Genomic DNA, 24,066 nt, shown 5'->3' on the forward strand with positions numbered 1-24,066 from the left:
AAGACTTCCCCTTGACAAAGCCATGCTGCATATCCTTAATCAGATTGCAACCCTCTAAGTGCGCATACATCCTATCCCTAAGAATCCTCTCCATCAACTTACCTACCACTGACGTTAAGCTCACCGGCCTATAGTTACCCGGCTATCCCTCCTACCCTTTTTAAACAACGGTACCACGTTCGCTATCCTCCAGTCCTCTGGGACCTCACCTGTGTCCAAAGAAGAGACAAAGATTTGCGTCAGAGGCCCAGCAATCTCATCCCTCGCCTCTCTAAGCAGCCTAGGATAAATGCAATCGGGCCCCGGAGATTTATCGGTTTTAATGCCATCTAAAAGCCTTAACACCTCTTCCCTCGTAATCGATAGATCTTTCAATTGGTCTACCGCTCTCTCAATGGCCGTACCAGACATCAAGCCCTTCTCCTTCGTGAATACCGACGCAAAGTATTCATTCAGGATCTCCCCCATTCCCTCTGCCTTTAAGCACAATTCCCCAAATTTGATTTAGTATTGTCATATGTATTCGTATACAATGAAAAAATACTGTCTTTTGCACACTATACAAAGCATACTGTTCATAGAGAAGGAAAGGAGACAGTGCAGAATGTAGTGTTACAGTTATAGCTAGGGTGCAGAAAAAGATCAACTTAATGTGAGGTAGGTCCATTCAAAATCTGATGGTAGCAAGGAAGAAGCTGTTTTTGAGTTGTTTGGTACGTGACCTCAGACTTTCGTATCTTTTTCCCAATAGAAGGAGGTGGAAGAGAGTATGTTTGGGGTGCGTGGGGTCCTTGATTATGCTGGCTGCTTTTCCAATGCAGCAGGAAGTATATAAAGTGTCAATGGATGGGAGCTGGTTTAAATAATTGACTGGGCTTCATTCATAACCCTTTGTAGTTTCTTGCGGTTTTGAATAGAGCAGGAACCATACCAAGCTGTGATATAACCGGAAAGAATGCTTTCCGTGGTGCATCTGTAGAGGTTGGTTAGAGTTGTAGTGGATATGCCAAATTTCCTTAGTCTCCTGAAAAAGTAGAAGCATTGGTGAGTTTCCCTAACTATAGCTTCCGCGTGGAGGGACCAGGACAGATTGTTGGTGATCTGGATACCTAAAAACTTGAAGCTCTCAATGCTTTCTGCGTCATCCCCATTGATGTAAACAGGGGCATGCCTTCCACTACCCTTCCTAAAGTCGATGACTATCTCCTTCATTTTGTTGACACTGAAGGAGAGATTATTATTGTGGAGCAAAATAGAGAGCCTGGATTAGGTTGGAGCTCCAGGGAGATGAAATGACAAAGATATCACGCATGCAAGACAAAGTAGTGGTAATGACAGTGTTAAAGATTAAATCAGATTTTAATAACTGCATAAAGGGCAGATAGCGGAACATGACAACAGCATAACAACGGTCAGCACTTTCTGAAAGCACAACATGAAAACAAGTTACAGACTACTCTGAAGCACAGTAAGGGGCGAAAAAAAATCAAAATGGAGAACAGAGTTCAAGGTTATTGAACTTAATATAAAGTCCCGAAGGTTGTAAAATGCCGAACTGAAAGTACTGTTCCTCCAATTTGTGTTAGTTTCCTGAGAACTTTGTGGCAGATCAGGATGGAAATGTGGCCATGAGAACAATATGGTGACTTGAAATGGCAAGCAACAGGAAGTCGGGGTCATGCATGCATGCAGACTGAGTGAACATATTCCACAAAGAGGTCATCCAATTTTCTTTTAGTCTCTCCATGGTAGAGGAGACCACAGACTAAATTAAAAGAAGTGCAAGCGGATCATCTAGAGGGAATCTTTAGGGCCTTGGATGGTAGGGGATGGTGGGGAGCGGTTAAAGGGGCAGGTGTATATATACTGCCTGCAATTGTATGGGAATATGCTGAAGGAAGAGGTATTGGGGTGATTGAGGAATGCACCTGAGTGTCACAGAGGGAATAGGCCCCATGGAATGCTGGTAGGGGAAGTGAAGGTATAATATGTTTGGAAGTGAATCCATGTTGGAAATGGCAAAGGATGATCTACTGAACACAGCAGCTGGTGGAGTAGAAAGGAACACTCAAGGAAACATTAAAGGGAGGGCAAGAGGTGAGAGCGGATGTGTAGCATCACTATTAACATATATGGCAGAGACAAAAAACTGGGAGAATGGGATGGAGTCCTTACAGGAAGCAAGGTGTGAGGATTGTAGTTGAAGTAGCTGTGTAAGTCAGTGGCTTGTATCGAATAATGGCAAACAAATTACACAATTTGTGACAAAGGACAAATATTCCAATTCTCTTTTAATTGAGGAATGGCTTCTCTTTTAATAGAAGTATAAATATTTTCAGATCTTGTGAAAACAGCTTGACATCCTCATCTATTTCAATCCCTATATGCTTTGCAATTACTGCCAATTCCTCCCGACACCTGAGCTCAGATTAGTTTTCTCTAACAATGGGTTCTTTCCATTTTACAATGTGGGTCACAGTGTCTCAGTAAGCTCTGTGTTGTCTCTCGTTTCTCACAGTTTAAGTGTTGTCATGTCGTTACCTACATCACATTTTACTGTATTTACATCAAAAACATTGCGGAATTTGAAGCGTCTATTTGGACTGAACTCTATTCCTGTTCACTTGTGGTCGTGTTACCTTCCACTGGATTGTGTGCTCCGGGTTGTGACCCTGTCTGAAAAGGTTGCAGTTTGAGCTGAGGATGGGAGTCACTCAGCTCCAGATCCACATTATGAAGCATAGTTTTTGGGGGAATATGAGTGAGGTTGGTCTCCAGAAATGGTTGTGCTGAATCTAATGGAAATATTAAACATAGTCAATTGCACGATGTTTGGAAAAAGTGAAAATATGGAAATCAATAGGCCAACAATTTAAAATTTCTATAAAACTTGGAAACTCATCGATTAAATGTCCTTTTCCAGAATTCCTATGAAATGGTTACTGTGGATTTCCTGTTTTATCTGTTATTATGGACAAGAGCAAGGAGCATTAATTGCAAACACATTTTAACTGCATGTTACTCACTGAGATGAGATAATTCTGGAGAACTTCGACAACTATATTTTTTACCCTGCTTGTGATACACCCTGGAAAAAAAGACCATGGTAAACTGTAAACATAAGAGTTTAAGAAATAGGAATAGGGAGTTGACAATGTGGTCTGTTGAGCCTGCCCCATAATAAATATGATCACGGTTGATTTTGGACTTCAACTCCACTTTTCCGCTGCTCTCCCTTTGATTTCCTAAGGGTTACAATTCTATCTATTCCACCCTTTAATGTATTCAATGGTGGAACATCTATAACTTTCTGGGGAAGATGATTCCAAAGATTCTCTCCTTATCTCAGTCCTAAATGAACATCCCCTTATTCTGAGAATATGTCCCTCTGACCCTGTCTATATTCTAGATTTTCCAGTCAGGGGAAAAACCTCTCAGTGTCTACCTGTCAAGCCCCTGCATGTTTCAATGGGATTGCCCATCATTCTTCAAAACTCCACAGAATATAGACCCAGGCCAGAATTCTCCCAAAAAAATTCTAAGTGTTAAATTTGAGTGAAAACTGGCATACGTCATGTTAATTTTTTCAGTGGGAGTGCAGACTAGAATCTCCACACTCTGTGCAATGCAGAGGCCACCAGTGTGAATATCATTATAAATCAGTGGATGAGGCCTATTCCCACTGGGAGGCTGAAATGAGTGGGCCTCTGCATACTGTCAGCCTTCTGATTGGTAGCCAGCTTGGTTGTTGACCAGCCCCGCGACCCCCACAGTGTTGCACCTCTGTCCCTCATGACCTCCCGACACTTCCGGGCCAGCCCCGACTCTCCTTCTGATCTCCAGCACCCCCATCCACTGACAGTTACAACCCCCAGCAATGCCAATCCCCTTCCCATCAGCAGGCAGACGCCCCTCCTTGGCTGACCCCACTCCTCCCCCAGCCCACTCCGATCACTGGCCTTGCTCCTTAGTTGACCGATCCCACGACTGATCCCAATGGCAGAGTGGCAGTGGGATCTGCCCACCCCCACCAACTGCCCCTTAGGCCCTGCTTCATCAGCCAGTGGGATGGGCAGTGGCAAGGTGCCCCCAGGCAGTGCCAGGAGGCACAGACTGGCACTGCCAGGATGACCATGCCCTGGGACACCAAACCTGTTGCCCGACACCTGGGGGATTGTTCCCCCTTCACTCCAGAGGGGTCAGTTACTAGCTCCCCGAAAGTTGGAATCTAATTTAATCCCCACTGGAGTGAAACACTTTAGTGGGCTGGTAGAGGCTAGCAGGCCTGGAGAATTTGAGTTCTGGGCCTCTAATACCATTTAAATGATATTGAAAATATCATTTAAATGCTGGGCCCACCTCCCCGATTTCCAATACGGAGCAGACGGTGGTAGAAGTTGGCTGTGCTGCACTAAAAAATTAGTGTAGCAGAATGGGAGAATCACAGGCCTAGTCTCTCATTGTAGTACGGCCCACTCATCCCTGGGGCCAATGTAGTGAAGCTTCACTTTACCACTCCTGTGCAAGTAACATCCCAAGGAATAAGGCAGGAATAGGTCTTTGAGCCTCTTGAGCCTACTCTACTTTTCAATAAGATCATTGATCTGTTGTGGCCTTAACTTCAATTTTCTGCCTGGCTCCCTCCGTTAACCCTTGATTCTCTTGCAGATGAAAAATCAATTTTACTCTTTTTACTCTTATATTCAGTACTATATATTTTAATACTTGTATATAATATACATTATTATATACTTTTCACTCTTATATTCAGCCTTGAATATATTCAACATCCTAGACTTCACTACCGTGAACAGAACAGAATTTAAGGTTCTGAGGGAGTTTGATAGGGTAGATACTAAGAGGATGTTTCCTATTATGGGAAAATCTAGAATTAGGCAGCATAGTTTAAAAATAAGGGCCTCCCATTTAAGATGGAGATGAAAAAGAATGCCTTCTCTCAAAGGGTCATTAATCTTTGGGGTAGATTTTATTTAGATTGGCAAGTTGTAGAAAGTGAAGTGCCACAGGGATCAGTGCTGGGTCCTCAACTACTTGCAACTTATACCCTGAAATATAAATCATCTAGTCTTGTCCTACTTATAACCTGGTCTCAATGATGGTCATGATTTCCTTTAAATCATTTTTTTTCTTGCTAATTCAATAAAAAAAGAACAGATTAGCAATTAATGACAAGTGTGGATGAATAAAGAGACACGGAAAGACTGAAACCAAAGAAGAAGATGTACGCTCAGTATGCGGCTAATAAAGGAACAACATAACATGCTGAAAGATTTGGATAAGGTATGGTAGGAGGAGGTACGTGTGCAGTAAAAATACTGACATAAAGATGTTGGCCCAGTTCTTCTCAGTAAACTCTTTATATAATTCCCCTCTCTCTCATTCTCAGTATCCTGTACTCCTAGAACTGGAGATTCTCCATACGCCCTCAGTTCTACATTCTCCTCTCTCTCTCTCTCTCTCAGTGTCGTGTATTCCCAATACTGGAGTTTCCCCACACTCACTCTGTCCCCTCAGTTCTACATTCTCCTCTCTCTCTCTCTTTCAGTGTCCTGTATTCCCAGTAGCGGAGATTCCCCACACTCACTCTGTTCCCTCAGTTCTACATTCCTGCTCTAGAATTCTTACCTTGTTGATGTCTTTTCCAGATAATTATTCTGACTATCCCAAATATAACAGCCAGTGCAGTGATCACTAATACTGTTATAAATCCAGGATGCAAGTGTCCCGAACTGTTTCCTGGGATTTCTGAAACAAATTGGAATAATGTCATGATTTACTCTGTGTTCCCAGATCCATCTCCAGTTCTAATTTAATCTGTTTGTGTCTTTGTTGTTGTTCCCAGGTGTCAGTGAAATTGATGTTTCTCTCATGCTAGCTGATAGCAAATGCCTATTTTCCATTGAAATAATGGCAAACTTTACACACAAGCAGCAAGTTAACTCCACCCTTGAATTAGCAGCCTGGCAACATAGGGTTAGTGCAGGGGCCAAGAGGCAGCATGGACAAGTAACAATGAGCACATCTGAGGCACAATTGAGACTTGAGCATAAAATCTAGGCTGTCACTCCATTACTGTACTGAGGGAGCATGGTACTGTCAGGGGGTCAGTACTGAGGGACTGCTGTACTGCTGTCAATTATAACTGAGGGAGCACGACACTGTCAGGGGGTCATTACTGAGGAGTGCTGCACTGTCAAAGGGTCAGTACTGAGGGAGCGCTGCAGTTTCAAAAAGTCAGTACTGAGGGACTGCTCCAGTTTCAAAAGGGCAGTGCTAAAGCTGTAACCCTTGTTGGAATGGACACACAGTTATATTACTAGACTGTTGGACCGGTAGTACTGAGAAGGCAATGTATTGTTGGAGGGCAAGCACTGACAGGAATACTTAGAGGGCAGTGTTGAGAGATGACTGCACTGTCAGAAGTGCCATTTTTTAACTAGATTTTAAATTAGACCTCTCAGTCCTTTCAAAATGGACTTAAGACATTATTTGGAATATAAAGTTCTTCCCAGTCCCAAAACAAAATACTGAAGATGATGGAAATCTGAAATAGAAAATGCTGGAAATGCTCAGCAACTCTAGCAGCATTTGTGGAAAGAAACATTTAATGTTTCAGGTTGTGACCTGCAGAAAGAAAAGAGATGACAAGACATTTGTTTTCCAGATGGTCTCATTCCAAATGCTTGATTAAGCTCCAAGAATTACTAATGTGCTTAGCTCAGCAGGTTACTCAGCTTACACTACAAGTTTTGTTTGAGTGACATCTTTATTCACTTTTAGTAATTTTTTTTATGATGCAGTCTTTAAATGCCTTTAGAACCATAGAATTCCTGCAGTGCAGAAGAAACTATTCAATCCACCAAGTCTGCACCGATTCCCCAAAAGAGCATCCTACCCAGGCCACATCTCCCCACCCTATGCAGAAGTTAAAGTCACCCATCACAACTACCCTGCCCAGTGAAGACAATGGGATAAGAAGTGAGACTGAGATGAACATAGCGCAGCATAACAGCAGGCAGAGGGAAGTCGCAGGGCTCAGCAGGACTGTCGGTCTGGAGTGCATTTGCTACAATGCAAGAAGAATTCAATGCAGGTAAAACAGATGAATCAAGAGTCTGGATTATTGCATGGAATTATGATGAAAATTTACTAAAAGTGAATAAAGATGTCAGTCAAACAAAACTTGTACTGTAAGCTGAGTCAACAGACCCCTGCTGAGCTAAGTGCATTAGCAATTCTTGGACCTTAATCAAACATTTGGAATGAGACCATTTGGAAAACAGATGTCTTGGAATTATGATGTAATTGTAATTATGGAAGCATGGTTAAAGGAGGGACAGGACTGGCAGCTTAACGTTCTGGGATGAACAGAAGGATGTGGGGGAGTTGCATTACTGGTTAGGGAGCACATCACAGCTGTGTTGAGGGAGGAGACATTGGAGGGATCTTGCAGTGAGGCATTATGAGTGAAGCTTAGGAATAAGAAGGATGAAATCACAATGATGAGAGAGTACCATAGACCTCCCAACAGCCCGCAGGAAACAGAGGAGCAGTTTGTCGTCAGATAATGAAAAGGTGCGAAAAGAAACAGGGTAGTTGTGATGGGTGACTAACTTCCCTCATATTGACTGGGGATCCCTTGCAGCCTGGGGCTCGGATGGAAAGCAGTTTGTTAGATGCGTCCAGAGGGGCTTTTTGATACAGTATGTTGACAATCCAACCAGGGAGGGAGACATACTAGACTTGGTATTGGGGAATGAGCTAGGACAGGTGATCGATATTTCAGTGGGAGAGTGTTTTGGGTATAGTAAACATAATTCCATAAGATTTTGGATAGTTATGGATAAGGACAAGAGTAGCCCTCAGGTGAGGGTACTTAATTGGGTGAGGGCCAATTACATTCAAATTAGACAGGAATTAGGGAATGTGGATTGGGAATGGCTATTTGAGGGCAAATCCATGTCTGACATGTGAGAGGCTTTTAAAGACCAGTTGGCTGAAGTGCAGAACAGGTATGTTCCCATAAAAATGAAGGATAGAAATGGCAGGATTTGGGAACCATGGATGACAAGGGAAATTGTAAGCTTCGTCAAAAGGAAGCATACCATAGGTCTAGGCATCTAAAAACTGACGAAGCCCTTGAGGAGTACAGTGAAAGTAGGAAGGAACTTAAATGTGGATTTAGGAGGGCTAAAAGGAGCCATGAAATGTCTTTAGCAAACAGGGTCAAGGAGAATCCCAAGATTTTTTTATGCATATATTAGAGGGTAGCAAGAGAAAGAGTAGTTTCACTCAAGGACAATGGAGGGAAGTTATGTGTGGAACAAGGGAACAACATTGACTATTCTCCACTCCTCTGGCTCGCCTGAGCTGTGCTTTTCTTTGTTTTTTGTTCTATCACTGTAACTCCACACATTTACCATGGCCAATTAACCTAACCTGCATATCTTCGGATTGGGCAAGGAAATGAAGTACCCAGAGGAAACCGACTCAGACGTTGAGAAAATGTGTAACACAAGGCCGGAATTGTTCTGGGTTGTTAGAATTGTGAGGCAGCAATGTTAACCACTGTACCACCATGCCATCCCTCTTGTGTTAAGTTACACAAGATTAACTTTCATGGGTGAAATGCTTAATGATTACTTTTTATTGGTATTCACCAAGGAGAAAGACATCGTGCATGTTGAGGTCAAGGGTAGGTGCGTGAATGCTCTTGAGAACATCAATACATCAAAGGGGAAAGGGTTGAGTATCCTAAAATGCATTAAGGTGGTCAAGTCCCCTGGGCTGGATGGGATCTATCCCATCTTACTGCGGGCGGCAAGGGGAGGAATGTCTGGGGCCTTAACAGTTTTCTTCACACCCTCTTGGACCACAGGCGAGCCAAAGGACTGGAGAATAGTCAATGTTGTTCCCTTGTTTAAGAAAAGAAGCAGGGATAATCCAGCAAATTATAGACTGGTGAGTCTGACATCAGTGGTGGGGAAGATTTTGGAGAAGATACTGAGGGACAGGTTATGTGCACGTTTGGAGGAAAATGGACTAGTTGGTGACAGGCAGCATGGTTTTGTACGGTAAAGGCCATGTCTCATCAACTTGATTGAGTTTTGTGAAGAGGTGACAAAGTAAATTGATGAGGGAAGGGCTGTGGATGTAGTTTATATGGATTTTGGTAAAGTGTTTGACAAGGTCCCACATGGCAGATTGGTACAAAAAAATAAATTATGTGGGATTCGGGGTGGGCTAGCTAGATGGATACAGAACTGCCTTGATTATAGAAGACAAAGGGTAGCAGTGGAAGGGTGTTTTTCAGAATGGAGATCTGTAGCTAGGGGTGTTCCACAGGGATCAGTGCTGGGACCTCCGTTGCTGTAGTATATTACATAAAAATGATCTGGAGGAAAATGTGGGTGGTTTGATTAGTAAGTTTACAGATGACACGAAAATTGGCAGAGTGTTGATAGTGCTGAGGATTGTCAGAGGATACAACAGAATATAGATAGATTGGAGACCTGAGCACAGAAATAGCATATGGAGTTTAATCCGGACAAATATGAGGTGGCGAAACATAGAAGATAGGAGCAGGAGGAGGCCATTCAGCCCTTCAAGCCTGCTCTGCCATTCATCATGATCATCCAACTCAGTAGCCTAATCCTGCTTCCTCCCCATAATCTCCCCACAATCTTGATTCTGTCAGCCCTAAGTGCTATATCTAGCCACCTCTAGACAGAGTGGATAGTCAGATGCTTTTTCCAATGATGGAAAAGTCAATTATAAGGGGTCACAGGTTCAAGGTGAGAGGGGAAAAGCTTAAAGGAGATGTGCAGGGGAAGTTTTTCATGCAGAGAAGTGTGAGTGCCTGGAATGCACTGCCAGACGATGTAGCGGAAACAAGTATATTAGCTACAGGCATCTGAATGGATACATGAATAGGGACAAAATAGAGGGATACGGACCAAGCAAGGGCTTTTTTTTACCCCAGGGGATCAAGATCAGCACAGGCTTGGAAGGCTGAAGGGCCTGTTCCTGTGCTGTACTTTTCTTTGTTCTTTGTTCTATCACTGTAGTCCCATGCATTGACCATGGCCAATCAACCTAATCTGCACACCTTTGGATTGTGCGAGGAAACAGAAGCATCCAGAGGAAATCCATGCAGACATCGAGAGAATGTGTAAACACAGAAAGTCATCCAAGGCCAGAATTGTTCCTTGGGTTGTTGTGCTGTGAGGCAGTAATGCTAACCACTCTGTCACCATACCGACCCTCTTGTGTTAAGCTACACAAGATTAAAAGTTGTGAAGTAAATGCAAGTTTTTTGACTTTGACACTCTGAATGAACAAAGAACAAAGAACAATACAGCATGAGAAACAGGCCCTTCGGCCCATCGAGCCCGCGCCGCCATTTTAACATTATGAGTGCCCTCCTCTACCTATGACCTTTGTCTACACCTATTGGGGAAGATTGAGGGAAGACTAATTTCGGGACAATTTGTTACACCAATCAGCCTAAGAGCACGTTTTTGGGGTGTGGGAGGAAACTGGAGCACCCGGAGAAAACCCACGCAATCCCACCCACCCAAATGGTATTGCTTGATTGACACTTTTATTAGGTTGAAAACTGAGCAGTTTGTTCCCCAAAGTAGATTTCAGAGTCTCTGCTTATGTTGTCAGTTTCAGGTGAATTTCAAAGATAAGACAGGCCTGTCTGTTGAACTTACTTGAACAGTGACATAGCAATAAAAATCAGCTCAAAAATTCCTGAAATTAAACATGGGAAAATGCCAAAACATGAAAATGTATGTGGCTTGCTCAATGATGTGTTTCATTTTAAATGTCCAAGTCTCTCTCTTATTCATTCTTTTTGAATCAATTTCCATGACACAGTCCCAGGTCCTCTTGCCTGTCACCATCTAAATTTCATTCAGCCTCCACTTGCTGTTTATCTTTTTCACACATGCACACAATATGCACACATATAGTTCCTTACCCCACTGATAGAGCTTGGGCTTTGCCAGGCTGCTGTGTTCAATTTGACAGGAGTATTGATCCTCATCCCCAGCATTTATTTCAATCTCTTTCTGAATCTGATGGGTCCCATCTTGGTTCAGTCGAACCCCCGAAGATAGTGTCTCAGGCATTACCTCTCCATTCCTTAACTAGGTCACCTCGATGTCTACAGGATAAAAGCCAGTAACCAGGCAGGAGAGAGTGAGGGGCTTGTACTGACTAATGGGCTCGCTTCTGGAGATGAAGACTTCAGGCTGAACTGTAATGGGAAAGAGTGAAAACACAAACAATAAACCCACATTGAATGGAATGGGAGAACGGTTTGATAGATCAGTGAAGTTAGATCAGAACATGGATTCAAAACTGAAATGAATACCTTTCCTTTTAAGACATTCCTTTCTAAAGTGTAAACGTAGTTTTAAACGTTCAATCAATTCTACTTCCAACTGCCATTTCCAATACTTGTTCCAAGATTCGTCCGAATTCCATTTCTCCATGGTCTTCACTGCCATGTGATTGGATGTGATCCATCTCATTCTGTCTGGCTCTAAACTAATATAGTCCTTTCCATCAAATCCAAACCGCATTGATCTCTTAATGGAGCCGTCTTCAGTGACCTCAACAGTCCTTATCCATTGGAAAATATGAATTCCTGTCAAAAATCAGCAGGGAATCAAAAATCAGCTATTAATAGGGCAGTACAGAAACACAGAGAATTACCCATGCTAAATTGCCCCTTAAGATAAATCTCTGTGTTGGTCCTGTATTACAGTAATAGATCTCACTCTGGGTTCAGTCCTAGAGAAAGAAATCTATCAAAGGGATGGATAGGGTAGAGGTAGAGAGATTCTTCCCACTCAGAAAGGACAGCAGGACTAGAGGGCACAGCCTCAAGATAAGGGGCGGGGGGACAGTTTAGAACGGAGCTGAGGAGGAACTTCTTCACTCAAAGGGTGGTGAATCTCTGGAATTCTCTGCCCGTTGAAGTGGTGGAGGCTACCTTGCTAAATATATTTAAGTCACGGGTAGATAGGTTTTTGACAGACAAGGGAATTAAGGGTTATGGGGAGAAAGCGGGAAAGTGGAACTGATCCACTTCAGATCAGCCATGATCTTATTGAATGGCGGGGCAGGCTCGAAGGGCTAGATGGCCTACTCCTGCTCCTATTTCTTAAGTTCTTATGTTCTTAGCTCAGTATATTATTCACTTATTTATGTGATGTGGGCGTCGCTGGCTCAGCCAGCATTTATTGCTCATCACAAGGCAGCGGTGAGCAGCCTTCTTGAACCATTGCAGTTAGGGAGAGAATTCCAGGATTTTGTCCCAGCTACAGTTAAGAAATGGCAATATACAAGGATGGTGATAAATTTGGAGGGGAACCGCCAGGTGGTGGTGTTTGCTGCTCTTGTCCTTCTATATGGTAGTGGTCATAGGTTTGGAATGTGTTGGTTCAGGAGCTTTGGTGAGTCCTTACAGTGCATCTTGTAGATTGTGCACACTGCTGTCACTGTTCATTGGTGATGAAGAAATTGAATGTTTGTGAAGAGGTAGCAATCAATTGGGCAGCATTTTCCTGGATGGTGTTCAAGTTGCACTCGTCCAGGCAAGTGGGGAGTATTCCATTACATTCCTGTCTTCTGTCCTGTAGATGGTGGACAGGCTTTGGGGAGTAAGAGGGTGAGTTATTTGCTGCAGAATTCCTAGCCTTTAACCTGCTCTAGTAGTCACAGTATTTACAGTGCTAGTCCAGTTCTACCAATGGTAACTCCCAGGATGTGGATAGTGGGGGATTCAGCATTATTAACATCAAATGTTAATGGTTAGATCCTCTCTTGCTGAAGTTGGGCATTGCCTGGCACTTGTCGTAGAATCCTTACGCAGTACAGGAGGAGGCCATTCGGCCCATTGGTTTTGCATTGACTCTCCAACTCTCCATTTACCCAAGACCCCTCTTATCCTATTCCTATAATCCCACATATTTACTCCACCAATCCCCTAACCTACACATCTCTGGACACTCAGGGAATTTAGCATGGCCAATCCACCTAACCTGCACATCTTTAGACTGTGGGAGGAACCAGAAACACAGAAGAAACCCACATAGACACAGGGAGAATATGCAATCTCCACACAGACAGTCACCCAAGGCTGGAATTGAACAGTGAGGCAGCAGTGTCAACCACTGTGACATCATGACACCCATTTATGTTTCTTGCCACTTGTCAACCCAACCTGGTATATTGTTCAGATCTTGCTGCATTTTGATATGAACTGCTTCTGTGTCTGAGTAGTCACAAATGATGCTGAACATTGTGCAGTCATCAATGAATGTTCCCATTTCTGACCTTATGATGGAAGCAAGGACATTAATAAAGCAGCTGAAAATGGTTGGGTCTTGAACACGATAGATTCTGTGACCTCACCACGCTGTTGGTAGTCGTACTGGTACTGCAGACCAGCATGTGAGACTAAAAATCCGTTTCACACTTGGCACCAAACAGTTTGTGAGTCCTCTGACTCCCTTCCTGATGGCGTGAACTGGATTGCACCCAGAAAAGGTGCGAATCTGAGTAACATTTTTAAAGTAGCATTTAAACACACATTGCCGTGCACCCAGTGTACAGAATTCACTGGCCTTCGGGTGCAGCGCGATAATGGCAGCAATCACTACTGGTCCCCACTGTCAGAGACCTGGTGCAACGGTCACACCGAGGAGCTCAGAGGCCACTGAAACCCCCAAATAGTTCGGGGCATGATCAGGTGGTGCCCATTGGGCAGTGCCCACTAGGTGGAGCCCAACTGGCAATGGTGGCAATGTCCGGCAGTGGCCACCGGATGGCCGATAATTTATTTATTTTATTTAGTGTCACAAGTAGGCTAACATTAATACTGCAATGAAGTTACTATGAAAATCCCCTAGTTGCCACACTCAGAGTTGAATGGGTACACTGAGGGAGAATTTAGCATGGCCAATTCACCTAACCAGCCTGCCTTTTGTACTGTAGGAAGAAACCAGGACATTCAGAGGAAACCCACACAGACACAGGGAGAACATGCAGACTCTGCACAGACAGTGACCCATGCTGGGAATTGAACCCAGGTATTTGAGCTGGGAGGCAGCAGTTCTAACCACTGTGCTGTGTGCCAGGTGCACCTACCAAGGGCACCTCCGGCGAAGGGCACCAACAGGCACCGCCTGGCCATGTGGGTCAACCCACAGCACATGGACTGCAGTGATTTAAGGAAGTGGCTCACCTCCAGCTTCTCAAGGATGGGCTATAAATGCTGGCCTAGCCAGCGATGCCCATGCCCCATGAATGAATTAAAAAACTGTCCGGGCTTCAATGGCCTGAGCCACCCCAGTGCCCAGTATCGGTGTGAAACTTACAGTTCTCCAAAAAAGTGCCTGAGTGTGGGAGGATTGTAATGCGGAGCACGCTTGAGACACCAGCGTGGATCACTGCGTTATTATGACACATAAGCCACGATCTTACGAAAAATATTCTAAGTGCCAAAAGAGCAAGAAAACAGGTGAGTATCAGACCTGTTTTTTGGCTGAACTTGAAAATGCAATCTTGTGTCGCTGTCACTTTTCTAGACAGGAGTGCGATTGTCACCAGTGGCTGTGAGGAGCTTAAGCTTGCTGGATCTAGACTGATTGGGGCGTCATTGTGCAGGCACCCTGATCTCCCACTGCACTGGGAGACCTCTTTGTAATCCCCCAAACCACACTTCAGCCCCCGGACACCACCCCCCCCCCCCTCCACCCACCCATAGACATTCCCTCTCCATTATCGGTGACATAGTAACCTCCCTCCCCCACATGGCAACATGGGTCATTGGCACTGGGACCCTCCTATTGAGTCCTCCATCAAGACTTCTCTCTGCAGCTTTCTCACTATGTGCCCCACTTAGGCCCCATCCCACGTCACTGCCATGGTGCAGTTATGGTGCCCAGTGGGCAGTTCTAAGGTGGCCAGTGGGCACTGCTAAACTGACACTGCTCCATCGACACTGTCTGGCCCACCCTGGACCATTTGCGGGCTTCAATGGCTTCTGATCCCATCGGTGAGGCCATCATATCTGGTCTGCTCCGATGAAAAGCTTATCGCAAGAGGGTAAGTTCAAGTGAGCCCATGAAAAACGTCATTAATATTTAAATCAGCTTTGCAGTTAAAACAGTGCTTGTATAATTCTAGGAGGTGAAAGTCCACACGCAAACCAGACTTTTGGCTTCTCATGTAATCTTACTGGCTGGGACAAGCCACTAAGATTGCACCTTTACAAATATTTTGGGAGAATTCTGCCCCATATCTCAAGTGTGGATTCAGTAATACAGTATTAGATCTCCCTGCAGGATCCATTTTGTAGTAATAGATTCTTCTTTTTTTTTTGGTTAACTCATAATGGCATCCATTAATGTAAAACTGAGCAAATGTGTGGTGTTGAAGGAAGTTTATAAGCTTATGAACAAGGAGCTGGAATGGGCCATTCAGTCCCTCGAGCCTACCTCGCATTTTAGCATATTATATCAAGCTGATCTGATTGTCACCTCGCATCTGCATCCACCTCCCCTTGATAACCCTATCACATCCTTGCTTAACAAGAATCTATTCATTTCTGTCCCAAAGACTCACAAAACTATGAGAGAAAAAAATCACCTCAGTTCCATTTCAAATGGGTGACCATTGCTTTTAAACAGTTTTCCTCTGGTTCTAGATTCTTCGGCAAGAGGAAGTATTCTCTCCACATCCACCCTATGAAGACCCCGAAGGGAAACTTACATGTCTCAATCAGGTCACCTCATATTCTTCTAAATTTTAAATTAAAGAATTTATTTTCAGTGAATAACTCCATTCTGTGGAAAGAGGTTTCTTTTCAGAACCTGTCTTGTATGTCCCAGTCTTGATGATCTAGAGGAGAAGGGAATATACCTGTTATATATTTGGGTAGATGTTGTGTTGTTGTGCTGCCACCTTAAGAATCTAGCCATGTGTGTAATTCGTGATGTTAACGGCTGCTTTACGGACTTTGAGTCAGACTAGATCAAGCATCCATACAGTGAACCTCGTTGACTGCAACCAACCCACGCGCTCCACTTTCTTTTATCCTCATGAGTGCAAGATATACAACAAGATAAAAACAAAACTGGTGACGAGGAGCAGTTTAAAAATTTTCTTCTAACAAAAAGAAAAATCAGAATTGCACTTACTCGTTGAAGGGTTGATCCACTTCCAATGTTTCTGATAATTGGAATAGAATTAGCAGCAGGTAAGTGATTGCATCTGACATTGGACCAGTAAGGTAGTGGAGAATAAAGAAAGGTTCCTACCAAAAAGCAAAATACAGGCAATCTGAGGAGGTCAGGATGCAGAGCTTGCAAAGTGCATTGTTTAAGTAAAGCATGGAGGTAGAGTTAAAAACAAATATTATAAAAACAGAATTAGCAGCAGGTAAGTGATTGCATCTGACATTGGACCAGTAAGGTAGTGGAGCATAAAGAAAGGTCCTACCAAAAAGCAAAATATGGGCAATCTGAGGAGGTCAGGATGTAGAGCTTGCAAAGTGCATAGTTTAAGTAAAGCATGGAGGTAGAGTGAAAAACAGATATTCCTGGAATTGCATTAAAATCTAGAGCTAGCTGTTGAAAAATAAAACTAGGCTATTTATTATCAAGACAAGCTCCTGGAAAACATTGCTGCCTGGATCCTGGTAAACTAGTAAGAATGGCAGGAAAGTTTGGTGCCAATAACTCATTCAAGGAAGAATCTAAGAATTGGAGATCTTATGTAGAAATATTTCAGTATTATATATTGGCAAATAAGATTCCAGAGGGTATTGTAGCCTCTGTCTTTCTTCGTACCAGTGGCAGAAAAACTTTCAATTTATTCCAAAGTCTGGTCCAGCTTGAGAAACCAGGTAGCAAAATGTACTAAGAAGTAACTAAGATACTGGAGGACCATTATTCACCCAAACTATTAACTACAGCATAAATGAAATCAGCTAAAAGGAGAGAAGATAGCTCAATTTGCAGCAATCCTAAAGTGCCTTGCTGTGCAATTCACAAGACTTTGTGCACATCTTTCAGCTGGAAGAGTACTGAGTGCACTAGGACCCTGCAGCATCCACAAGACCTGAGGTCAGTGCTGAGACGCAGGTATCTGAGTCATGCTGCAAATCGGATATTGGAAACCCTGCTGAGCAACAGCCACCTCACCCTCCCCCAAGCCCGTCACACTCGCAGAGTTGCCACCGACCCAAAAAACATAATGGAGCCACGAAAGGACACATGGAGCTGTCAGACGTTAGGCACTTACCTCCTCACTAACCCTCACTGATGGAGCGTCTGAATTGGACTTTTATGGAGCACGTCTGTTTCATGCCAATTCCAGATTGGCGAACACATAGTAAAGGGGGACGTGCTGATAAAGTTGGGTGTGCAGCCCATTAAGCAGATTGGAATGCATGCAAATATGTTTGAATGGCCATCGTGCCTATTTTTGGTGGATTCCCGAAAAACAATTTTTGAGCCTTGGTAAACTGATGCTAAGGTGGCCACGGATTGCACTACTCACCTCACATCCGACTTTAGCAAGCTTTCGTGCCCGGAAACAGGGGCAACATGATGGCAACGTTGCCCCCAATTTCTCAGTATCCACTCTATCAAAAGCTTTCATTTTTAAAGATGTGAAGCAGTATAGGGAAAAGGGTTACGAGGATAGGGAGGGGGAGATGGCCTGGGTAAGATATTCTATCTAAGAGTCGATGCAGACTCAATGGACCAAATGGCCTCCTTTTGCATTATAGGGATTCTATGAAAGATCTCTTTTTGATCATCCCATGTGTCTTCTTTTTTGGAAGAGAAGAATGGTACAGCCTGTCAATCCTTTTCTGGTATATGTATAACCCACTGATTTCTGGCTTTATCTTTGTAAATCTTTTCTGCACTGTCTCCAATGCCCCAGTGCCTCTATATCCTTTCTAAAATATGGCAACCAGAATTACACACAGTAAGTGTGGTTTGATACCAAGGTTTGATACAGCTATAGCATGACCTTCCTCCTTTTTAATTTGATCTCTGTAGAAATATAGCCTAGAACTTTGATTTCTTTTTTATGGTATCCTGTGGCACAACTCTTAATGATAAACATATTTGTGCTCTGTAAATCCCTCTTTTTACATCCCATTTAGACAGCTTTCAAGTAAAATGTTACTTCACTACTTCTACCAAAATGCACTATCTCACATTATCTGTGCTGAACTCCATTTGCCAATTATTTGCCTATTTACTGATGCCCTCCAGCAATCCTTAGTATTGAATTACCCCCATCCCACCTCCCTATAATTTGGTGCCATCTGCAATTTTCAAAATTGTGCTTTAATCCTAATTTCCGATCTTTAATGCAAACTATGAATAGCAGCCTAATCATTGTGGAACACCACTTGGTAAAAATTCATTCATGCAGATTTCCTTCCCCAATGGACAACAGTGAACCAGATGGGTTTTTACGACAATCAATAATGCTTTTTATGCTCCTTAGGAGACTTTTAATTCCAGATTTATTGAATTCAAATTTCATCATTTACCATGGTGGGGATTCAAATGCCGGCCTCTAGTTTATTACCCTGGGTTTCTGGATAGCCCAACAATGAGCCACCACCTCCCCTGACATTCTGCCACTAACCAATGTTTGTTTCTCTTCTTTCTGTCTTGAAGACAGTTAACAATACATTCTACCACTTATTCCCGACTCCACATTCTCTGACTTTATTCATTAATCTATTATGAGGCACTATGTTGGAGGTCTTTAGAAAATCCAGACAAATTATCTCTACTGCATTATCATTGTTCACTGTCTCCACAATCTCCTTGAAACAATCAACAACGTTAGCCACACAAGATTTTCCCGTTGGAAATTCATGCTAACTATTCATTGTTATATTTCCCATTTCTCAAAGTTCTTCTTTTTCCTGCTTTAGTAAGAATTCCCAAATTTTTCCTACTATTATCATTAACGAGGTTTGAATGGGAAGAGGTAAATGCAAGAGAATCTTGAGAGATAAATTAATAAACGAATTGGAGGGAAAGGTTGAGGGCCAAAGACTGAATTTGGACTCAACATGTATTTGGAAGGCTGTAAGGCACATAATAAAAAGATGAGGTATTTTTCCTTGAGCTTAAGTTGTGCTTTATTGCAACACTGCAGCAGGCCAAGGAAAGAGATTTGAAGTTGGAGCAAGGTGGAGAACTAAATGACAAGTAACAGGAGGCTCAGGGTTATACTTATTGACAGAACGGAGGTGTTCTGAAAAATGGCCACCCAGTCTGTGCTTGGGATCCCCAATGGATGGCACAGTAGCACAGTGGTTGGCACTGCTGCTTCACAGCTCCAGGGACCTGGGTTCAATTCCGATTTGGGTCACTGTCTGTGTGGAGTTTGCACATTCTCCTCGTGCCTGCGCGGGTTTCCTCTGGGTGCTCCGGTTTCCTCCCACAGTCCAAAGATGTGTGTGTTGTGCGTTAGGTCGATTGGCCATGCTAAAAATTGCCCCTAAGTATCCTGAGGTGCGTAGGTTAGAGGGATTAGCGGGTGAAATATGTAGGGATATGGGCATAGGGCCTGGATGGGATTGTAATCGGTGCAGACTCGATGGGCCAAATGGCCTCTTTCTGCACTGTAGGGTTCCTATGATTCTATGAGACCACATTGTGAGCAGTGAAAACACTATAATAAATTTAAAAATGTGTAAATCACAGTATCACCTGGAATGATTCTTTGAGGCCTTAGCTGGTGAGAAGACAGGAGGTAAAAGGGCAAAGGAGAGACTGTGTATCACTGTTCTTACCAGATGTCTGGTTTGTATTTTTCATTATCATCTTCAGGTTCTCCTTTGCAATGGCACAATGTTTATTCCCTCGATTTGTGAGACATTTCCAGTACTCTGCATCAAAAGAATCCATCATCCACTGCTGTTGGGAGACTATTTGTTGAGTACCACTGTCATAACAGGCAACTGGAACCCCATTGATCATTCCTACACCAATATACTCAGGTAAATCGGTCGTGCCAGAGGTGGCCAAATACATTACAGTGAAGGCATTACTATCTGTAAAACAAACAATTTGAGAGGCAAGTTAATAGACATTTACAAACATTAACATCCAACTGAAGCCTATTCACAGATTGACAATCTTCAGTGATGCCCAAAATTATATCAACGACAGAAATATTGTAGAATCCTACAGTGCAGGAGGAGGCCATTCAGCCCATCGATTTGCACTGACTACAATCCCACCCAGGCCCTATCCCCATAACCCTATGCATTTACCCTAGCTAGTCTTCTGACATGAAGGGGCAATTTGGTATGGCCAATCCACCTAACCTGCACATCTTTGGACTGTGGGTGCACCGGAGGAAACCCATGCAGAAACAGGGAGAAAGTACAAACTCCACACAGACAGTGAGCCAAGCTGGGAATCAAACCCGGGTCCCTGGCGCTGTGAGGTAGCAGTGCTAACCAGTTGGGTGACTGTCTGAGGTTTCGGATGGGGTTGGGGGGGTGGGGGGGGGGGGGGGAGGTGGTGGGGGTTGGGGGGGAAGAGGGGTTGGGTGGTGGGAGGTGGTGGGGGAGCTGTGGGTGGCCGGTTGAAGTTGGGTCATTAGGGATTGATTGGAGATGTTGGCTGTGTGGCTTAGTTGAGTTCCACAGACTGACCACTGAGCTAGAGCAGGTATTGAACTATGCAACATTTTTTGGGTAAGTCCCAAAACTCTGATACTAAGCTCAGCATTGGAGATTTCACCGGGGGCTCTGGGAAGTGAGAATTAGTCCATCAGAAGGTTAAACTTAAACTTTCCAGGCTAACACATTGCATGTCTGTGCATCTGGAAATACACAGGATCTGGATACATGCCCAGCTTATGTCCCATCTCCAAACATCTGGAGATTGAAAAGTTCAGGCCAGTCAATCTTCAAAGTGGCAAGAGCTAAGTAGGCACTAGAAAATTCCCTTATGGAAGATAAAATGTCTCGCAAACTGCCCATCCATTCCATTTAATTCTTTCAAATCAAGTGTAACTGGGACTCTGAAACCAACAGCTCATTTTAAAACTTGTGGACAACAAAAATTGAAAGAAATAGTTGTTTGACTCCAATTCTAGTAAAAGTGCAGAGAAACAGAGTCAATGGCAAAGAGAGAAGGCAATACATAATAAAGAGACATGGGGCATACACATACAGGGGGAAAAAAACAGAAACAGAGAGAGACAGACCAAAGGCAAATACAATAAGAAAGAGACATGAAGAGAGAGAGAGAGAGGCAGTGAGTAAGAGAGAGGGATAGACAAGAGAGAGAAAAAAAAGAGACAGAGGGATAGAAAGAGAAACAGAGAAATAAGACAGAGACTAGAAAGAGACACAAAAACAAATCCAAAGAGAGAGAGAGAGAGAGAGAAGAGAGGCAGATGGCATCAATGGCCAGAATCTCCTGATCCCTCCCAATCCTACCAAAGTGAATGGACATTTGAATGACTCACCGCATCCATTGCACCTGGGCCACATCCCAGCCACAGAAATAGAGGCAGAGAAAAAAGGATTAACACACATAGTAAGTGAGACATTATCAGTGTAATATTGTGCCCCATATCCTCTACAGATATTGACACTCCCACTTCCAGTAAACTCCTCAGGAATTTACAGCAAGAGTGTGCGCGCGTGTGTGTGCGAATGAGAGAAAGGGTGAGAGTGAGAATGGAAGATTGAATTCTGTACTTACCGGGTGAGACCCAGGAAAAACACAGGGAGATGGGGAAAAGGATCAGCAACATTCTGGGAATCTAATGTCCCAATTCCAATCAATGACTGGGTATTAAACACTCTGAGAAATGATAGGGAACAAAGAAAACAACAGTTCCGTTCAGACTCTATTCCTTAACTCAGACCTTTTCCTGAACTTCAATCATTTCCTGAACTGAAAATGGAGATCCAGCTGATGAATCATTGTTTAGCTTCATAAAAATAACCAATTAAACCATTGCCAGCCTGTCATAGCAACCAGGAAGTTCAGGCTGGGAAACACATAGGCCTGGAGTTTGCGAGGTGGTTTTGCTTAATGTGGGTTATCTGGTATCTGCTATTTCTTCTGAGAAGGTGAGCAATATGTCCCAATCCTGCAAAGTTCAGCCCTCAGAGTGAGATTGAAGAGGTTTCATTCAATAGCTCCAGTGCAAAGAAAGGAAGCACTGTGATCCTGGACTCCCCCATTGCACTAAACATATTGACCGCTGGTTCCACTCCCCTCAAGTAATGTTAAACAGGCTCTGAGCAGAATGGAACTACACCACGACAAGTTACAGTGAGATGATCATCACACAGAGAGATCACAAAGAAACCCACTGAGCAGGAGGACAGTGAGGGGCAGGAGTCAAATTAACAAGAGAGTGAGACAAAGGGATCAAATTAACAGGAGGAGAGTAGTTCAAATCTACAAAAGAGTGAGGAGAGGGAGTTAAACTGGCAGAAGAAGAGTGGTTATGTTCACACCTCCCAAAATCCTCAACAGCCCCAAGCACTGTAACTGATTCATTTAATCCGAGACACTTTATGAAGATGGTTACTTGCTGATTTTTGTATCCCATTAGGCATGAGTAATACATTGAGACAAAATCCTTTATAATTGTTTTAATATCCTAATTTAGTCATCTAAATTTTCTAGTCTCTGGATCGACACACTAGGAACTGAATTGAGAGATGCGTGTTGAACTTGTACAACTCCTGATTATCAGGCATATAGATTCACGAGAATTGCCATGTCTAGTCTAGAATTTTACACTGATTGAACTGCTCCAATGTTTCCTCTGACAGTTGTGGGACTCTCACTGAAATCTAAACAACCACAAACACTTGGACTACATGCCCAAAAATTGTGCAGAAAATTACACAGATTAGCCTAGACAACGTCATTGCTAGTAGAAAACCAGGGGCATGGATTTAGAACAGCTCCATTTGCCTGCCATTTATTATGAGTAACTCACCTCCTGACTTCCCAAAGCCTTTCTATCATCTACAAGGCACAAGCCAGGAGTGTGATGAAGTACTCTCCACTTGCCTGGATGAATGCAACTCTAACTTGAATGCTTCAAGAAGATTGACATTAACCAGGACAAAGCAGCCCACTTGATTGCTACCCCTTCCAAAAACATTCAAACCCTCCAACACTGACAAACAGCCCTATTCACCAACTGCACAATGCACAGGTGGAACTCACCAAGGTTCCTTAGATAGCACCTTCGAAACCCATGGCCATTCCTATCTGGAACTGTAGTCTCCAAATAGTCAATTGCGATCAACAGGTCAATCGCAGAGTCTCAATGTGAATTGTCACTGCCTGACAAACCTCACCAAAAATGCACGAGACTCACGGTTCTCAAAATGATGGGTGATTCAGCTCATTGCTTGCTGAACCGTGTCTAAATCTTCAAGAATCGGACACGAAGATTCCTACAGGCACCAAAACTTGTAATAAGCTGGGTGAACACAAAATGATGAGCAAGGAGCCAGGATCTTCTAAAAGGTGAAAACCTACCAATTCCACCCAGATGGGAAATTAATTTTTTTTTTACGAAAGTCAAAGACAAGATAATTTGTTTCATTTGTCAACAAGAATGTAGCCTTGAGTAAAAGAGGTCATTTGGCATGACATTATTGACAATGCATGCAAAATTTCAATAAAATTTCCCTTTCGGGGATTCAGCGATTTGAATGAAGAAAGTTGAGGAGTTAAAAGGGAATTTTGAAAACTCAACAGTCACTCGACAAATTTTATGACTAAAGGCAAAGCTGGCAAAGAGGTTTCTTTCTGGATTAGTCATCTGCTGGCAAAACACAAGAAACCATTCACCGATGTTGAAGTTATCAAGCAGGCTATGATATTTGCTGCTGACACCTTGTTCAAAGACTTGTCGCCTTAACAATGGAATTGTTATCCAAGGACATGTCTCAGAAAATACACCAAGACTTATCAGACTGTGAATGTC

General features: G+C 43.3%; 1 pseudogene across 1 annotated transcript; it reads right to left on the minus strand.

Moving 5' to 3' along the window:
* Positions 1 to 2,573: 2,573 nt before the first annotated feature.
* On the minus strand, positions 2,574 to 21,858 carry LOC145348103 (class I histocompatibility antigen, F10 alpha chain-like; annotated as a pseudogene). The gene is made up of 7 exons (XR_013887906.1): positions 21,807 to 21,858; positions 19,877 to 20,137; positions 11,405 to 11,680; positions 11,009 to 11,287; positions 5,647 to 5,766; positions 2,891 to 2,962; positions 2,574 to 2,795 (listed from the first exon to the last, which is right to left on the minus strand). The product of XR_013887906.1 is annotated as a class I histocompatibility antigen, F10 alpha chain-like (transcript).
* Positions 21,859 to 24,066: the final 2,208 nt, after the last annotated feature.

Source organism: Carcharhinus amblyrhynchos, chromosome 9, assembly GCF_965287045.1.
Source record: "Carcharhinus amblyrhynchos chromosome 9, sCarAmb.v2.hapA, whole genome shotgun sequence".
Taxonomy (NCBI): domain Eukaryota; kingdom Metazoa; phylum Chordata; class Chondrichthyes; order Carcharhiniformes; family Carcharhinidae; genus Carcharhinus; species Carcharhinus amblyrhynchos.